Below are 15,681 nucleotides of genomic sequence, written 5' to 3'. Positions count from 1 at the left end.
ACAGGAATAGAGAGAGGAAGAATCTAGTGAGAAAGAACTATCAACGATGGTCGTTCGATAATTTGAGTGAAATAGAGAAGTCTGAGTAAGAAATAGAAAGAGCTTAGGCACAACTAGGACAAATCAAGGGAAAGAAAATAGAGTAGAGAAAAATCACGATTAGGACAAATCACGATCGTCCTAGTCCCAAAGTATAATTGCCATCCTATGACGCGGTTCACATTCAACATCCAATTAACAACCAAAACCAAATACCCCCAACCCAACCCTTGAACCCATACACACCATCCCACACATCGAACATATCAAAACACATTAACCATCACAATGTCAAATACACACAATTAATCAGAACATTGGCTAAAGTGTGTCTATCAATGAGTGTAATAAATTGTCAATGCCCTATTAAAGCTAAACAATCCACACTTCAAAAAACAACAACACACTTTAAAAAAAAAAAAAAAAACCTTTTTCCCTTCAACCGATTGGAGTAAAAAATTGTCAAAGGAATCAACACATAACCCTCAAATTTCATAATATCACCAACAATATCCACATCCATTTAAGCAACATTTTGAAAATGCACTGGAATCTCGCGATCAAGGCGAAAAAAACTCGCACGGTCGTTACCTGTAGACTTGTATTTTCTGAAAGCCTTCCTAAACGTGATATGATAAATAAGAAAAAAAAAAAAAAAAGAAGGTACAATATGGAAACAAATTAAGGGTATAATAGTACACTAATATTATTCATTTACAACTCATAGGACCTTATGGAACATATTCTTATTTAAATAGGATTTCAAACTCTAAAAGAATATTTATAGGATTTCACATTAAATAAGTCTTCCAAATAGGACTTACAAATAATTTTTCCTTTATTTTTTTTTCATTTATTTATTTAAAATTTTTAGATAACTGGAATATAAGTCACATATTTGTGCTAGACTTCTCAAAATCTGTGGCAAAGTTCTTTGTTCTGGAAATGTTCATGCCAATAGCGTCACACACATATATATTGCAAATCAGTGAAAATTGTAAAAATACATGAAGGTGCAAATAGGTATGTGTTCTGGTGAAAATGAAATTTGACCTTATTTGCAATCAGCCCACATATTCCACTTACATGTTTATATTTTTGCAAGTACTTTGATACTTTTCACTAATTACAATCCCTTTTTTATTCTTACAAAAAATTATTCAATGGACTCAAATAATGGGGCACGTGGCTTGTTATTGAACAGACACACAATCCTATGATACGCCATAGAATAATTAGATCTGTGTTTAAGGTTCACTTCTCTTAAATTAAAACAAACACAACATCATCAACCATATTATAAATAACCCTTTTTTACATATACTGGTGTTCACCATATATCCAAGCACAATTCAGATAATTACTAACTAACTAGATCAGGTGATGCAACCCAAACAAGATTATCAGCTGGGAAAAAATGACAGAAAGAAGACTGTCTAGGCCGAGTCCTGAGAACCTGAAACGCCGCGTGATCCGGGTCCCACTCCGACATATCCATGTGGCAAACACCAACAGCTTCCACTCTCTCCCCATCCTTGCCACCACACAGCGCCACCTCAAACACTCTGTGATCACTCTCTTGCCCGTGACAGTAAAAAACAGCTTAAGGGTAAGGCATGGCATGACAAGCCACCATTTTTGGAGTTACAATCTCTTTCGCCACATCCAAAATAGTTTTGCAAAACAGCATTGTGGCTTGACAGGTACTTGGTGATTAGAACTCTGAATTTTGTTTTTGGACCAAACACGCCACGAGCCGAGTCAAGCATGAATTCTAAGGAGGTAGCACAAAATTTAGTCTCTCCTTTTAAGGGTTCAAGCTCACATTGAGAGGGTGTGTATTGCATTGCTTTGGCCTGTGGGGAGTGTTTGGAGAATGAGAAAAAGTCAAGAATCTGTGGAAGTTTTGATGATGAGGAAGGGATTGAATTGGCTTCTTCTCTAGTGAGTATGTGAGGGGTGGTTGAAGGGTCTTTGATGAGGAAATAGATGGAAATTGTTTTCCCAACTTTTAGATTGTCAACAGTGAAGAAAATTTGAAGATCATCATCAATGGCAGTTTGTTGCAAATCAGATGCCTCTTTGTTAGCATCTTTCCAGGTTTTCTCTGTAATCTCTCTGATGCAATTGGTGTGGGTGCACTGTGATTAAAATCATAGAAGAATTAGTTTCAAAGAAAAACAAATTATAGTTTTCAAATTAACCTTAGAAAAATTTATACTAAAAACACCAACAATGATACGTAGTTAGAATAAATGAACCGAAAAGTGTCCAAATTTGAAATGCGTGGATCAAATTTATTCTGTGTATGATCCACGGCACACCATAGAGGAACAGATTCAAATTTTGAGTACTTTTCTAGTTATTTTTTCATGGAAGCATAGCATTTTTGTAAAAATACTAAACCATCCACGACAAGATATAGAACTTGCTTGATTTTGGAGAAAAATTTAGAAATTTCCAATGAGCATGAGCTTAGCTGAGAGACTAGAGAAATACAAGAACATTTTTTCAAAATTATGTACAATTGAATGATTGATAGATGAATGGTATATCATGGAAAGTGTACATTTTTTTAAATTCAATTAATTTTTTTTGTGTGTGTTTCTGTTTTTGTTCATCCAACAAGAAAGAGGGGAAGAAGAAAACACAAAACAACAAACAGAAAAACAACATACAAAAACAAAAAAAAAAAAAACAAACAAACAAACAAAGCTGGAAAAAAAAAAAAAAGAAGAAGAAAAGAAACAGCTGAAATTAAGCTAAAACAATCAGAAAAATGGAAGGGCCATTATTACCTGAGAAACAAGCAGAACATAAAAGATGAATCTGCAAGAAGCAAACCTAGAACCCATCTCTTCTCTTTCTTTTGATCTTCTTCTGTCTCTGAAACAAAAGGGATTGGACTAAGTCATAAACTGACCAATCCTCTAATTATTTGCCCATTTCAAGATAGGAGGTGAAACCAAAATTTGTTAAGTTGCTCTTACCAAGTAACAGAGCCTAACCCAAAAATTAACTTGGTGCTCTAGAGCATTGTACATAGCGCTATACTAATCACAAATAGACATCTCAACATCTTCACAGTGGTCGTATCACTTTGTGGGCTCTAATAGTGAGTGTCATCTACATAGAGTTATGTAGCATTTGCTGAATGATGTGAAGGACTATCTACTGCATATGAACCACTAAATAATTTATCACCTAACAAAACTCTCCATTTATAGCACAAACTGATGCATATTTTGCTATTCTCTTTCCTTGGTTTTTTTTTTTTTTCCCTCTTATTACTTTAGTCTCTTTCATGTACACTAATCTTCTCCTATTGAAAATTGTAGCTTAGGTCATTGATAAAATCTATTGCTAAGAAGTCAAACACCGAAACCTAAGGATGACCTAGCTCTCCATATATAGCACAAGCTAATGCAGCTTTTTCTATATCCTTTTTTTTTTTTTTTCCGACTTTAGTCCCTTTCATGCACACTAATCTTGAAAAAGCTTCTTCTATTTGAATTTGTAGCCTAGCTCATTATACAAATCCAATTTTAAGAAGTCAAAAGCTATTCATTCTTCTGGTTTTGAAAATTGACAAAGCTATATTAATAATTGATGTAGTAGAATATAGTTAGGTTAAGTGTATTAAATAACCTATTAGTTGTAGTTTATAAGTAGGGAATGTAATACACATTTGTACTTAATTTTTAGAATAAAAAATATACATTGTAATTGGAGTAAAACTTTGTTTCTCAATCTAGCCCGTATCTCTCAATTTGATTCTTGATTTGCATTTGGAGTTCATCATTTGGTATCAGAGCAAAGAGTTTGGATCGCAACCTTCTAAATTTTCAAGATTCATTACCTAGAAACTGGCTTGAGTCAGTTGCCCACAAAAAATCTCAGTCGCAGCAGCTAGAGATCTCAAATTTCGTTCGAAGTGAACCAAGAATCTGCGAAGTCAACCTCCATTCTCAATAGCGAACACATCGCCAGTCAATCTATGAAATCGACTTGAGAAATCACATCGAGACTCAAAGTGAAATCGCATCTCCACAACTTCAAATCTAAGTTTAATTGCAGTTCAACCTTCTACTCTGGGTTGAATCTCGTGTTGCAATCGTTGAATCAACCATATGAACCCTAGCTGGTTAGTGATCTCCTGCGAAGCCTTGAATTTGATTCAAATCTGTCAGGAAATTGAAGCCTTCATTCGAGATTCGAGTTCGACGCCAGTTCGAAGCCCTAACTTGATTGGATCTATCAGGAGCCCAGGAGACGACCATTGTGATCTAATCGCTTTGAAGTATGAAGTCGATTCGTGATCTTCTAGTTTATAGAAGCCCTAGCCAACCACGATCGATCATTGAGATCTGACTCCCTGGTCGAGATACAAATTCATTTGGAAGTTCCTTTTTTTCAGATCCGAACTCATCTCAAGCTCCTATTCAAATGCGAGCTTGATCATTGGTTAAGAACTGAACTCGATTCAAAGTTCCTGGTTCAGATCCGACAGATGGAGCCTACGCTGAAGATTCGCGACTTTGATCTCACCTGTGCTTCGCCTTGGCGAACTGAAATAGAGTGTTTTCAGTCAATTTAACAATCGTGATTGGGATTTCACAAAGCCCTAGCAGTGGTGATTGGATTTGTGATCTTGTCAACAGATTTGAGGTGTCTTGAGTTTAGTCCATTGCTTGAATTCTGCGAATTGAATCTGCTCTCCGACTTTTGATCTTATTTCCAATATTGTCTTCGAGGCTTGGCGACAAGCTTGGATTTCAATCAATGGGCTTACTGATGGTTTGTTGTCTTGGATCTGCTAAGTGTTGTATTGTGAGTTATAATTTTGTATCAGTGTCGAGATCGAGATTGTAGAGATAGACGCAATAGAGGTTATGTTGCAAATTTGGGTGAATATACTATGATGAATCTCTCAATTGGAAGGAAGCCATGATGCTACTCCAAATCGAAGTCATAATCAATGAGATGAGTTGAAGCAGATGGGTGGATGACTTGTCACATTACAAGCCGCCATTGAAATTTTTGAAGGCTTCAAAGAGATTATTTGAAGTGGTAAGTGTTTCCTACTTCTACATGCCTCCTTTGGACATTGGCTTGAGTTGAGTATGACGATGGAAGTGTAAATAAAGTATAAAAAATGCAGCGGATAAAATATTTATATCATACCTTTAGATGATAGAACCTCGTGTGTAAATTACGTGTTTTCAAAATCTGATAAACCAACCCAGCAGTGAAGTGATATTATCACCCACACAAATCACAGTGCAAATGACTTGATCGTTGTTTTTTGGGAGATAATCAGTATATAGGTAAAACTCAGATCATACGTTGTTTCTCTCTTTTTCACTCATAACCCACATACCAGATATATAATATGTTATTATTATCTATCCATATCAGTTAATAGAGATAATATTTTGTTAGGTTTTATTTCTTGGCACACCCGTTTGACAAAACTCCTTTGAGTTGTAATTTTATTCGCACTTTTATTTCAGTAAGGCTATGAGTGTTTAGATGCGAATCCAACCCGAATTGTGCCATTCAGAGAAGTTTGTGATGCTAAAGCATTGAAGATTGCCACTTCGCTGATTATGACGGGGATCGAGCTGCCCGGTCAGCTCGCGGGGGTCCAGGGGGCAGCGCCCCTTGGCGGGTCCGGGGCAGCGCCACGGCGGGGTCGAGGGGCAGCGCCCCCGAAGCAAAATGCAAAAATGCATTCAAAGTTGCCTGTCCGATCATGTTATTTTTTTCCAGTTTTTCCATTTTTGGCCGTCCCGCTCGAGCGGGGAAAGGGACGCTCGAGCGGGGATTGGAAGCTCTCAGCAACTCTGCAGTCGCCTGTAAAAATACTGGAATGTGTGATTTTACGCTCGAGCGGATGCTCCTACGCTCGAGCGCATCTCAGTTTGTTCGCATGCAGTTTTTGGTCAGTCCGCTCGAGCGGGCTGTGTTGAGCTCGAGCGGAGATCGCGGGACAGATTCTATAAATTCGCGTGTTGGGTCAGATTTTAGGAGAACGGCTCCAGATCTTCTTTTTGGTTTCTAGGGTTTATATCTGGGGATACTTTGGGAGTTTTCTTTGATGTTTTTATTGAGTATTCAACTCATGATCTAAAGAGAGTACATCAAAGGTTTGTTTGTTATACACAAAAGAGAGAGTTATTCTTCAGTTGTGGATTCTGAAGAATTCGAGCCTGAAGCTTTGGTGGAATCCGGAGTGGCTCATCAGAAAGACAATTCCGTGGTGAAGATGGGGTTGGAAGAGGCACATAAAGGTTGGTTCAATTAGGCGTTGTGGATTCGCTAGGTAATTGAGAGTATACCTGTGTAATTCCTTTAAATCTTCTTAGTGGATTGTTCTTGTGGCTGTTGCCCGTGGTTTTTTTTTATCACAGTTGGAGGTGTCCAATTGTGGTTTTTTCCACGTTAAAATTGTTGTGTCTCTTTGTCTTGATTGTTTGATTGTTTGATTGGGATTGTTATATTCTGCTTTAAATTGATACATAATCACAAATCAACATCTAGGGGATTTCTAGATTTTTCATATTTGTATCCTGAGTGGTTATCCTAAATAGGTTTGAATTCAATTTCAAAACCTATTTGGATAAGATTCAAATTCAAATACAAATGGTCATGCCACATGGACGCCCATTACTAACATCTCTCACTCGCACATGAGTTGGCATGACACTGCCACATCTCTATCTCAATCTCCCAAAAAAATAAACAATCTCATACTAGCCACTGCACCGTGCGACTGCTGAGAACACTTGCATGTGGGAGCTCTATACTAGAAACTCAAAATGAGCCAACATAGAGACATCAACCCAAAAAGAACAGAAATAGTGTCTCATATACCCCAGACCCATCTAATTACTCCGGTCTAAAAACATCTCTAATCCCTCAAAAAGAGCATGTTTGACCCTCTCAATTCTTGCAATATATTCACACTCAATTCGCCTCTCATACAGAGCGATGTGAGTTGCCGGCAGTGAATATACAATAGTGGTGTAATACTAGATGATCTTCCCTTTGCACTCATGCCATTTAGTTTAGGATTGACCGCTTTCCCAGTGATGTCCCTTAAGGCCGAATCATGCATGACCGCAGGCAACATACCAAAGTAGCAGAACATCAACCCCTTACCTTATGACATAGTCAAAAGTCACAAAAGGGTACATAAATGAAAGTTATATCAATAATGACACGTAAGACTTACACGGTGAGGAAGCAGTGATCCATTCTCTCACCTCATTACTCGGTCGCCAAGCACATATAGTATGAATACATGCTACAGTGGAGTAACTCTTCCATAAAGTGTGACGTCATACTCGATACATTGTGCAGATATTAGTCTAGTCGCTTTCTAGCGCCTAACCCGAATTCTCTATTTGCTCGCCTTCTAGGTGCCAAATGAGATCTCGCATCTGGCTAATTATAACAGGCACAACATGGAAAGTGGGTACTAACATCCATGTTTGGTCCTTAACACGACCTCTTCTTGGTTGTAACCAAGGCGACATGCATAGTGGATTATTTAAGCCTCTCTTGGCTCCAAATAAAAATATCACTAGTCTCATCCTTGCTCGCTCCCAAGCGCCAAGGGCGATTGCTCGTGTGAGTGAGCCAATCTTGCCTGCTGACATCATCATCTGCTAATCATTATGACACAAACCATAATAGTGTCAACATCCCATCATCTCAAAATAAGTGATCGATTTAAAAAAAAAACACAGGTTGCGCAATTATAGATTCCAAACATAAGCCTTATCAGCACCTCTTGCGATAAGTATATACAACGGAATCCACCATGTGCGCCTCATATGAAGTAATTTAAGATCACTACCTCTTGCGCAATAACCTCTCTAAAGATATTTTGGTGACCAATTTGCGTTCATTCTTAGTGCGCCCAACTAGCACAGATGCGCCCAACTAGCGCATTAAATCTTACAATGAGCAAATTAATATACTACTAGGAAAGCATTTTATCCACAGTCTAATGAGCAAGGTCAATGTCTAAACAACTCAGTTGACCATTTACCAAAGATAACACTTATCATGCCGAATACGCCCACATAGCGTACTTTAGGCTCCCACAACAAAGAAAAGATCAAGGAATATAGGTCATCTGTTCCTCCCAAAGACAATCCGAGGATTCACTCAATAGCTAAGGCTCTGGTTTTTACCGATAGGTAAGTCAATGGGTTTGCAATTTTGCATCTAGAATCGTTCTAGAATATTCCTTATGTAAGTCATGGAAGACAAACCGAGAATTTTCCTAAAACAATCCCTAAGGATCGTACATCCGAGCATATAAATTACATCACCCATGTCCATCATATCTAAAATAGAGGACTGCCCATCCTAGGTGGCGACAACCTTATAAATTCCTGGCTCATAATGACTAAGTAAGGAAAAACTTCTTTTGGACCATTGATCATGCCTCAGTGGTCTTCATCGATCATCGTTTGCCTATCATGGCTTGACGAAATCTAAGAACCACTATTTGGATAACTGTTTTAGCTGTAAAAGATTTATTGGAACTAGCAACCTTTTTGCTCTCCTAACTTTTCACCATAAAAGCAGAAGGTAAATCCCTACGGATATACTTATCCAATTCTCTAACGAGAAATCTGGTCACAATGTCCACAAATCAATGTTCCGAACTTATGTCAATCATAGCCTAAGTCAAAATAACTTCACTCCCTAGGAGGAAGTCTTCTCATGGTCTACACTTTCCTCAATGGTGCGACTTTTCGGTATCTAGCGAGCCTTATGCCTCAACAATGACTATCCAAATTACGCATAAATTTAAAACAGTTTTGCGTCATAATGGAAAGTCAACCAAATTATAGAAATGATTAATCCTCAAAGACTTTGTCTTAATCGCGCAACATTGATCCACTTATTAAAAATAGGGGACTAGAGCCTTTGGCATTATCCTAGGCTCTTTATCATCTTGCGGAGCAATCGTGAATGTTTCCCTCTTAATCACCCAGTGATGACGAGGAAAATTTTTACATTTGCTACCACGCAACTAAGAATGTAGAGTATTCTTCTCTAATGGAGTAATCCATTAGTAGGCACATCGCTCCCACTGTCCCTAGGATATTGGAAATTTCTTTCCATTCTCAACTAGGCTACATAGAGCACTATGTTTAGAATTCTCTATCTTATAGAGTTCCAAAAACTCTATTCACGTCACCTTTACTAATAAAACTTTATGTGACTTAGTTACAGGAAGTGATGCTAACTTGCTGGTTGTGTCTAAGGGACAAAAGGAATAATGCATTGCAGTATTCTCGCTCGTGATTAGCTTCTCATACATGGTTCTTACCTAGCGGATGCATAGTCGATCCTTTCATCTTTTGTCTCACTCTTCACCGTGGCTTTGGAAACTATCCTTTTGCCAATCTGTTGGTCTCATTCCGATTGAATGAGTATGTCTCTGCACCAGTGTGCCAATTAGAGATGAAGGCTCAAGAAAATGGAGATTTGTCCAAGCTTTAGCAAGAGTGTATGGACACATGATGGAGGTTATCAGTCTGCACCTATGGCTGTTTAGCTAAGGATGTAGTTACCTGTGTTCAAGGAAGGATGAGTTGAGAGAGATATGTTTGTGTTGAGCATGGAGATGCAGGTCTATTCCTCGCCTCAGATTCAATGCATGTTGTTACATTGAGCACACTTCGTTGCTACTTAAACTTGAGGACAAGTTTCTTAAAAGAGGGAGAGTCTGATGTAGTAGAATATAGTTAGGTTAAGTGTATTAAATAGCCTATTAGTTGAAGTCTATAAATAAGAGGTGTAATACCCATTTGTACTGAGTTTTTGGAATAAAGAATATACATTGTGATTGGAGTAGAACTTGGTTTCTCTCACTAGCCCCATTTGTCTTCTCTCTGTCAATTTGATTCTTGATTTGCATTTGGAGTTCATCATTAATCATGGGTACAAAATGATTGAATAAGCACATGAAAATTGAGAAGATAAACTCTAGACAACACATAAAATAATATTTGTCACCAGATGTATTTGATGATTTTATTTTAGATCTTAGTTTATCTACATCATTATATGTGTTCATATAAGACTTGTTATATTTAAAATTTGATGGGACTCACAATGACATACAAAAAAACTATAAATATGAACTAAAAATTTTAAGTAAAATATATATCCCCTATTTCAATTATTATTATTATTATTTTTTTGGCTATGACTTGGTATAAAGTACATCTTTTTAAGTCAAACATTTCTTGCGACTTGCAATGTAATAGAACAGTACAGGTTGTGTGAGAGCAATGCCTCAAAAAAAATTTCTTCAACTACTAAGGTTACATATTCTGTCTTCTAGCCCATAATTAAAATTCTATTTTTCAAAAATTTAAGGCAGTTTGATGATCATGTTCTGTACACTTCTACAGGTACAAACCAAAAGGTTTACAAAACTTTGATTCTTCAAAGACATTAAAAAACTTCATTGCAATAGAAAGATACTTCGCATGAAGGAATAAGAGCCACTTTTTTTTTTAAAGAATAAAAAATTATACATATTTTGTCCCCTCCCACTGCTAGAGCACTGTATATTTGTGTGTATATATATATATATATTGCATACCCACTTGCTAGTCAGATGGTATTCAACTGTAGATTGGTCAGACATACTTCTTCCATGCCTTGATTGGTTGACATTTACCAATAGATTCATCTAGGAAGTGCAATTAATTATTTCTTGATTAGGTTATAGAATTCAATCATTTTGACTACATGAATGATCTAACAATATAAATAATATAGGACCATAACAAACCTACCCCATATATATAGTAAGTTCGAAAAATGTTTCAGAATCAACAATTGAGGTGCCACATACATATCCTCTAAAAATAAAAAATAAAAAAACTTACAATATGTGATCATAAAGGGGAGTCAACGCTCTAGATTAGAGATGAAATCCCCTTAGTCTAATAATGAATGTATTATGTTCTTGCTTTGCTTTGAAAAAATAAAAAATAAAACTTTGAAATGCTACTGAACAAGATTGTTATCTCATTACTGAATTTCTCAACATGATCACGGACATGAACAACATCTAGGAAAGTGCCTTGTACAATTTTTTTTTTTTTTTTTTTTTTTTTTCATGTTGTATAAAGTCATTGTAGCAATATTATAACTCAAGATGCTTCTAATCTTGCTTGGATTAGCATATGCTGTCATTTAAAAAAAAATAACATTGTGAGAGGAAGTCCTTAAAGCTCATCATCATCCCCAGATGCCTTGCATTCTGAATACAAGGACAGATGGTCCTCAAAATGGGGGTCTCTTCAAGAGTTGACTTTATTACTAGATTATTTTAAGGGTTAATTACACTAACACCCCTTAACAATTAGGTAATATCACTACCCCTCATCTATAAATCCATACATTTTGACCCATTCATTCAATCATGAAAATGTAACACTTTCATCCCTTTCAAATCACCCAAATCACCTCCAAAAGGAGTGTATTTGTAAGGTTTTCAAAGTTAAAAAGGTGTCAATATGTATAAATTTATAAAGGAGGGGTAAAGTAATATTTATTAATAGTTGAGAGGGGTTTTCGTGTAATTAACCATTATTTTAATCAACTGCCCTTTGATTGGTGTACACTACATTTCTTTCTAAAATGTTCATGCCAAGGTGAAGTAGTCATCTAAAACAGGTGAAATTGGGTCAAAGTTATCTGCCACTTCTACCAAGAATAAAATGAGTAAGCATCACATGTTTGCCCAGATCCCACCCCTAATGGAATCAAACCATTCTCTCTCTCTCTCTCTCTCTCTCAATAATTTAGTTTTGTACTAATACAGAGATGCTATGTATCTAAAAGATACTCAGAACAGTAGTGTAGATTTTGTACCTCAGTTTGCTTTGAGTTTTCAAATGAGTTTTTTTTATCTTTCGTGTTTTGTAACTCCCATTGAAATAGTCTATAAATACCAAGTCAGAGGTCTAGGAGTCAAGAAAATAAAGTTGTAACCTCGAATTTTACTTTTCCATCAAGTGCAGACATGAGAACTCCTTCTGCCTTCTTCCTCCTTTTGTTGCTTTTCTTGGTAAACAAACATTCCTAAACAATTTAATTTATGTACACATGTAAATCGTCTTACCATTTATTTTCTAAAGATTGTACATTCATGTGTGATATATGAACTCACTCTTCTTCCTTGTCAGTTTGTCAATTTCAGCAATGCGAGACAGACTATTGGAAGAGCGTGATGAAAGGCAAGCCCATACCTAAAGCGATTGAAGAACTTGTCCATGGAGATTCATCTTCTTCTGAGACCATAAACATGGAACACTTCAACAAGGCTTTCGATACTAGGCCTAATCATATACTTTATCACAGCCACATTGTCAAGGAGGACTTGAAGCAGGGACATGAAATTGATTCAGATCAAGGAGAGATGATTCAATCATCTGTTAAACCTGTCAAGCCCCGGATAAAGTTTCCCGAGTATAATCAAGCGCAGAAAGATCATATATATATGCATTTTTTGTATCGTAAACTAGCTTAGAATAGACACCTAAGTATGCTTCATTTTAGTCTTGCTTAAACTGTGTGTCCGTAATGGTATCTGTTGAAAGCTTGTGAGAATTGCCAATGGAAAATATTTTTCACAGGGGCAGGCCATGAACCTCCTGCCACTAAAGGGTCTGTAAAGGGTCAGATATAAGCAGTTTTGCCCCTGTATGCGAAGAGGCTGTTAAGATTGTTGCTTTTGATATTCATTGTAGTTTAAAAAATGATGTTCGTAGAGATTTAACGAAAAAATATCAGAAAAATGTATTGAGGCAACAATACGATTTCATTGTTTTTCTCCCCTCTTATCTTATCCCTGTGTTTGAGCATCCGCGTGTGTGCACGTAGACAGAAAGAAAGAGATAGGCGACAACTTCTTACAAAAATAGCAATTAATTAGCAACCAAACTATTTTTTACGGATGTGAATATATATTACACTACATCAGCATTAACAATGCAAAAGGCAACCAGTCTATGTATACAAGAACCTGTCAGCATAAGCACCACGCTAGCTATTATCAATCTATTAGTATAATAAATAAATAAAAAAGCGTTTTGTAATATGGTTCTGCCTAGATATAGGAATATTCAACTCAAATGGATGACTATATAACCAAAAACAGTTTTTCAGAAAATGAGTACACATACAAAAAATGAAAATACAACCAAACATGCCCATATGATTTAGAACTACCTTAGAATACTTGAACCAGCTGAATAAGTCTAATTAGCTTAAGAAACTGCAACAAAATAGAAAAATGGAAGCAGAAATAGCTGCCATAGGTCCCAATTATTTTATTACAGACATTCTTAAATCATAAAACACTTGCATAACACGATCTTCATTTCACTGGACATGCACACAAGTAAGATTGTAAATCAAAGTGCAAGGATCTCAGTGATTACATGCAAACTACATATAACTAATTAAAGTAGATGATGCAATCCACACAAGATTATCAGATGGGAAGAAATGGCAGACTGGGGAGGACCCTGGCTCAATTCCGAGTACTTGAAACGACACATGACCAGGGCTCCACTGAGAGGTATCAATGTGGCAAACAGCAACCGCTTCAACCCTGTCTCCATTTACACCCCCCAAAAAGACCTTAAAGACCTTGCTTTCGCTCTCTTGGTAATGACAATAGAAAATCGCATATGGGTAAGGCATGGTATGACATGCCACCATCTTATTGGGACCAGAAATTTCTAGAGGATCTTCTAGGATAGTGTAATTTTAAAGAATGGTGGTTGATTCTGTGAAGTGGATAGTTGATACAACTTTGAATTCGCTCTCTAATCCGAGCATGACACGTACGAAATCAGGCATGGATTCTAGTGATGTGACACATGTTTTTGACTCTCCTTTGATGGGTTTGACCTCACATTGTCTAAGTGTGCTTTCCATGGCTTGGGCTTGTGGAGAGCCTTGAGGGAAGGAAAAGATTTGAAGAAGATTTGGAAGTTGTTCTAGTGAGAAAGGAACGGAATCGGATTCCTCTTTGGGTAGGAAATGAGGAGAGGAAGAAGGGTCTCTCTTTGGGAAGTAAATGGGAATTCTTTTTCCTACCTTTAGGTCTTCCAAAAAGAAGAACACAATTAGTGAAGGGTCATGTGATCCATGTGTGATGATGAATGCGCATGAATATGATCTGTATGTATCTCATTATGAGCATGAGCATGATCTTCTTGGTTATCAATCATGGGATATTTTAAAGTATTTATCACATTGTGATGAAGATCATCGACCAAATCATCTTTGGGAATCATCTTCATGGCTCCAATTCCATGAGGACTCTGCAAAAATAAGAACTAGCAATTTGTTAAAGTTCTGCGTAAGCATGGTATTGAAAAAGAGGTAAAGAAAACATCCAATGCTAGAATGTTTCTTCAAACTTTGATAATAAACTGAAAATAATTCTTGATGTAATGATATAATTTAAACTTCCATGTGTTCTGAAATCCCTCTAACAACAGAAATAGCAACTACTAAACCAAATCATACATGCATAGTCATATCAAGATTACTTTCATAAGAGAACGGACTGGAATTTTACTTGTTGTCCTGCTCCCAAACACACAACCGTCCTTATCCAGGCCTGGTATAAAAGATAAAATACTACGAATTGAACAGCAACAACAACTGCCAGTACTATTATCATTTCCTTTCATGAAGACAAAAGGAATCCCAACTTTCACATGAAAATGTCGACCAAAGTACCAAGAAGAGCAAGAACAAGAACACAAATAACGACAACAACAACAACAATTACCTCGTCAAACCATACTCACATGTTTTTATTAGGATTTATGTTCACAAGGGTTTTATGAGAATTTTTACATGCTAGGCTACTTAACACACAACCTTCTTCCTTATCCGGGCTTGGAACTGACAGTGTAAAAGATTTCAAATAAAAAAATAAAAAGAGTTAACAACAACTACTACATGATACTACTACTGCATAAGAAGTAGACATGTATACCTTAGATATTACTATCACAAGAAGTAGATAAAGCAAGACGCTCCAAGAAGCGTATCCAATGGCCATCTTTTCTTCTTTCCCTTAAGCTCTTCTCAGTTTCTTCTTCTACAAACAGAGTATTAGGAAGTCAGCCAATTCAATATGGATAAAGCATGCAGATCCAATTTGCAAAAGGACGCCTCCATCAAGGAGATTTTTTTATTATAAAATCCAAGGAGAACTTTTTGATTATTCAAGAAAAAATTTAAAAATTAGAAAATACTTTTATAAATCCACTATCCTGATTTCTTTATCCTTTCATTTTCCTATTACCACTACAAAAAATTAAGGTTTTAGAAACTAAAATTTAGAGGCAAAATTATTTTTGGGAACCAAATAATTTTGTTACGAAAAGTGTCGTTATTATATTTTTAGCAACAAAAATTAGACATTAGTGATTAATTATTATCTTTTTGGGAACAAATTTTTTGTCTAAAAAAAAAAAGTATTTTCAGACCAAATTATTTTATCCCTAAAAATCTATTTATTAGTGACATTTTAAAAATTTTGTCACTAAAAGCCTTGTTTTTACTTTT

The 15,681-nt window shown here is 36.3% G+C and overlaps 1 long non-coding RNA gene and 2 pseudogenes across 3 annotated transcripts; 1 reads left to right on the top strand and 2 right to left on the bottom strand.

Moving 5' to 3' along the window:
• Positions 1-1,203: 1,203 nt before the first annotated feature.
• Positions 1,204-4,039, bottom strand: LOC114274288 (BURP domain protein USPL1-like; annotated as a pseudogene). The gene is made up of 3 exons (XR_003633358.2): positions 3,899-4,039; positions 2,838-2,925; positions 1,204-2,180 (listed from the first exon to the last, which is right to left on the bottom strand). The product of XR_003633358.2 is annotated as a BURP domain protein USPL1-like (transcript).
• A 932-nt stretch (positions 4,040-4,971) lies between these two features.
• Positions 4,972-12,912, top strand: LOC114274289 (uncharacterized). Its single transcript, XR_014360719.1, has 2 exons — positions 4,972-5,109; positions 12,273-12,912. It is a non-coding gene; the product is annotated as an uncharacterized LOC114274289 (long non-coding RNA).
• A 490-nt stretch (positions 12,913-13,402) lies between these two features.
• LOC145819931 (BURP domain-containing protein BNM2A-like) lies at positions 13,403-15,300 on the bottom strand (annotated as a pseudogene). Its single transcript, XR_014360718.1, has 2 exons — positions 15,119-15,300; positions 13,403-14,420 (listed from the first exon to the last, which is right to left on the bottom strand). The product of XR_014360718.1 is annotated as a BURP domain-containing protein BNM2A-like (transcript).
• Positions 15,301-15,681: the final 381 nt, after the last annotated feature.

Source organism: Camellia sinensis, chromosome 2, assembly GCF_055761805.1.
Source record: "Camellia sinensis isolate YWXY chromosome 2, ASM5576180v1, whole genome shotgun sequence".
NCBI lineage: Eukaryota > Viridiplantae > Streptophyta > Magnoliopsida > Ericales > Theaceae > Camellia > Camellia sinensis.
The sequence above is the reverse complement of the archived record's forward strand: the minus strand, read 5'-3'. Positions and strand labels throughout refer to the sequence as shown.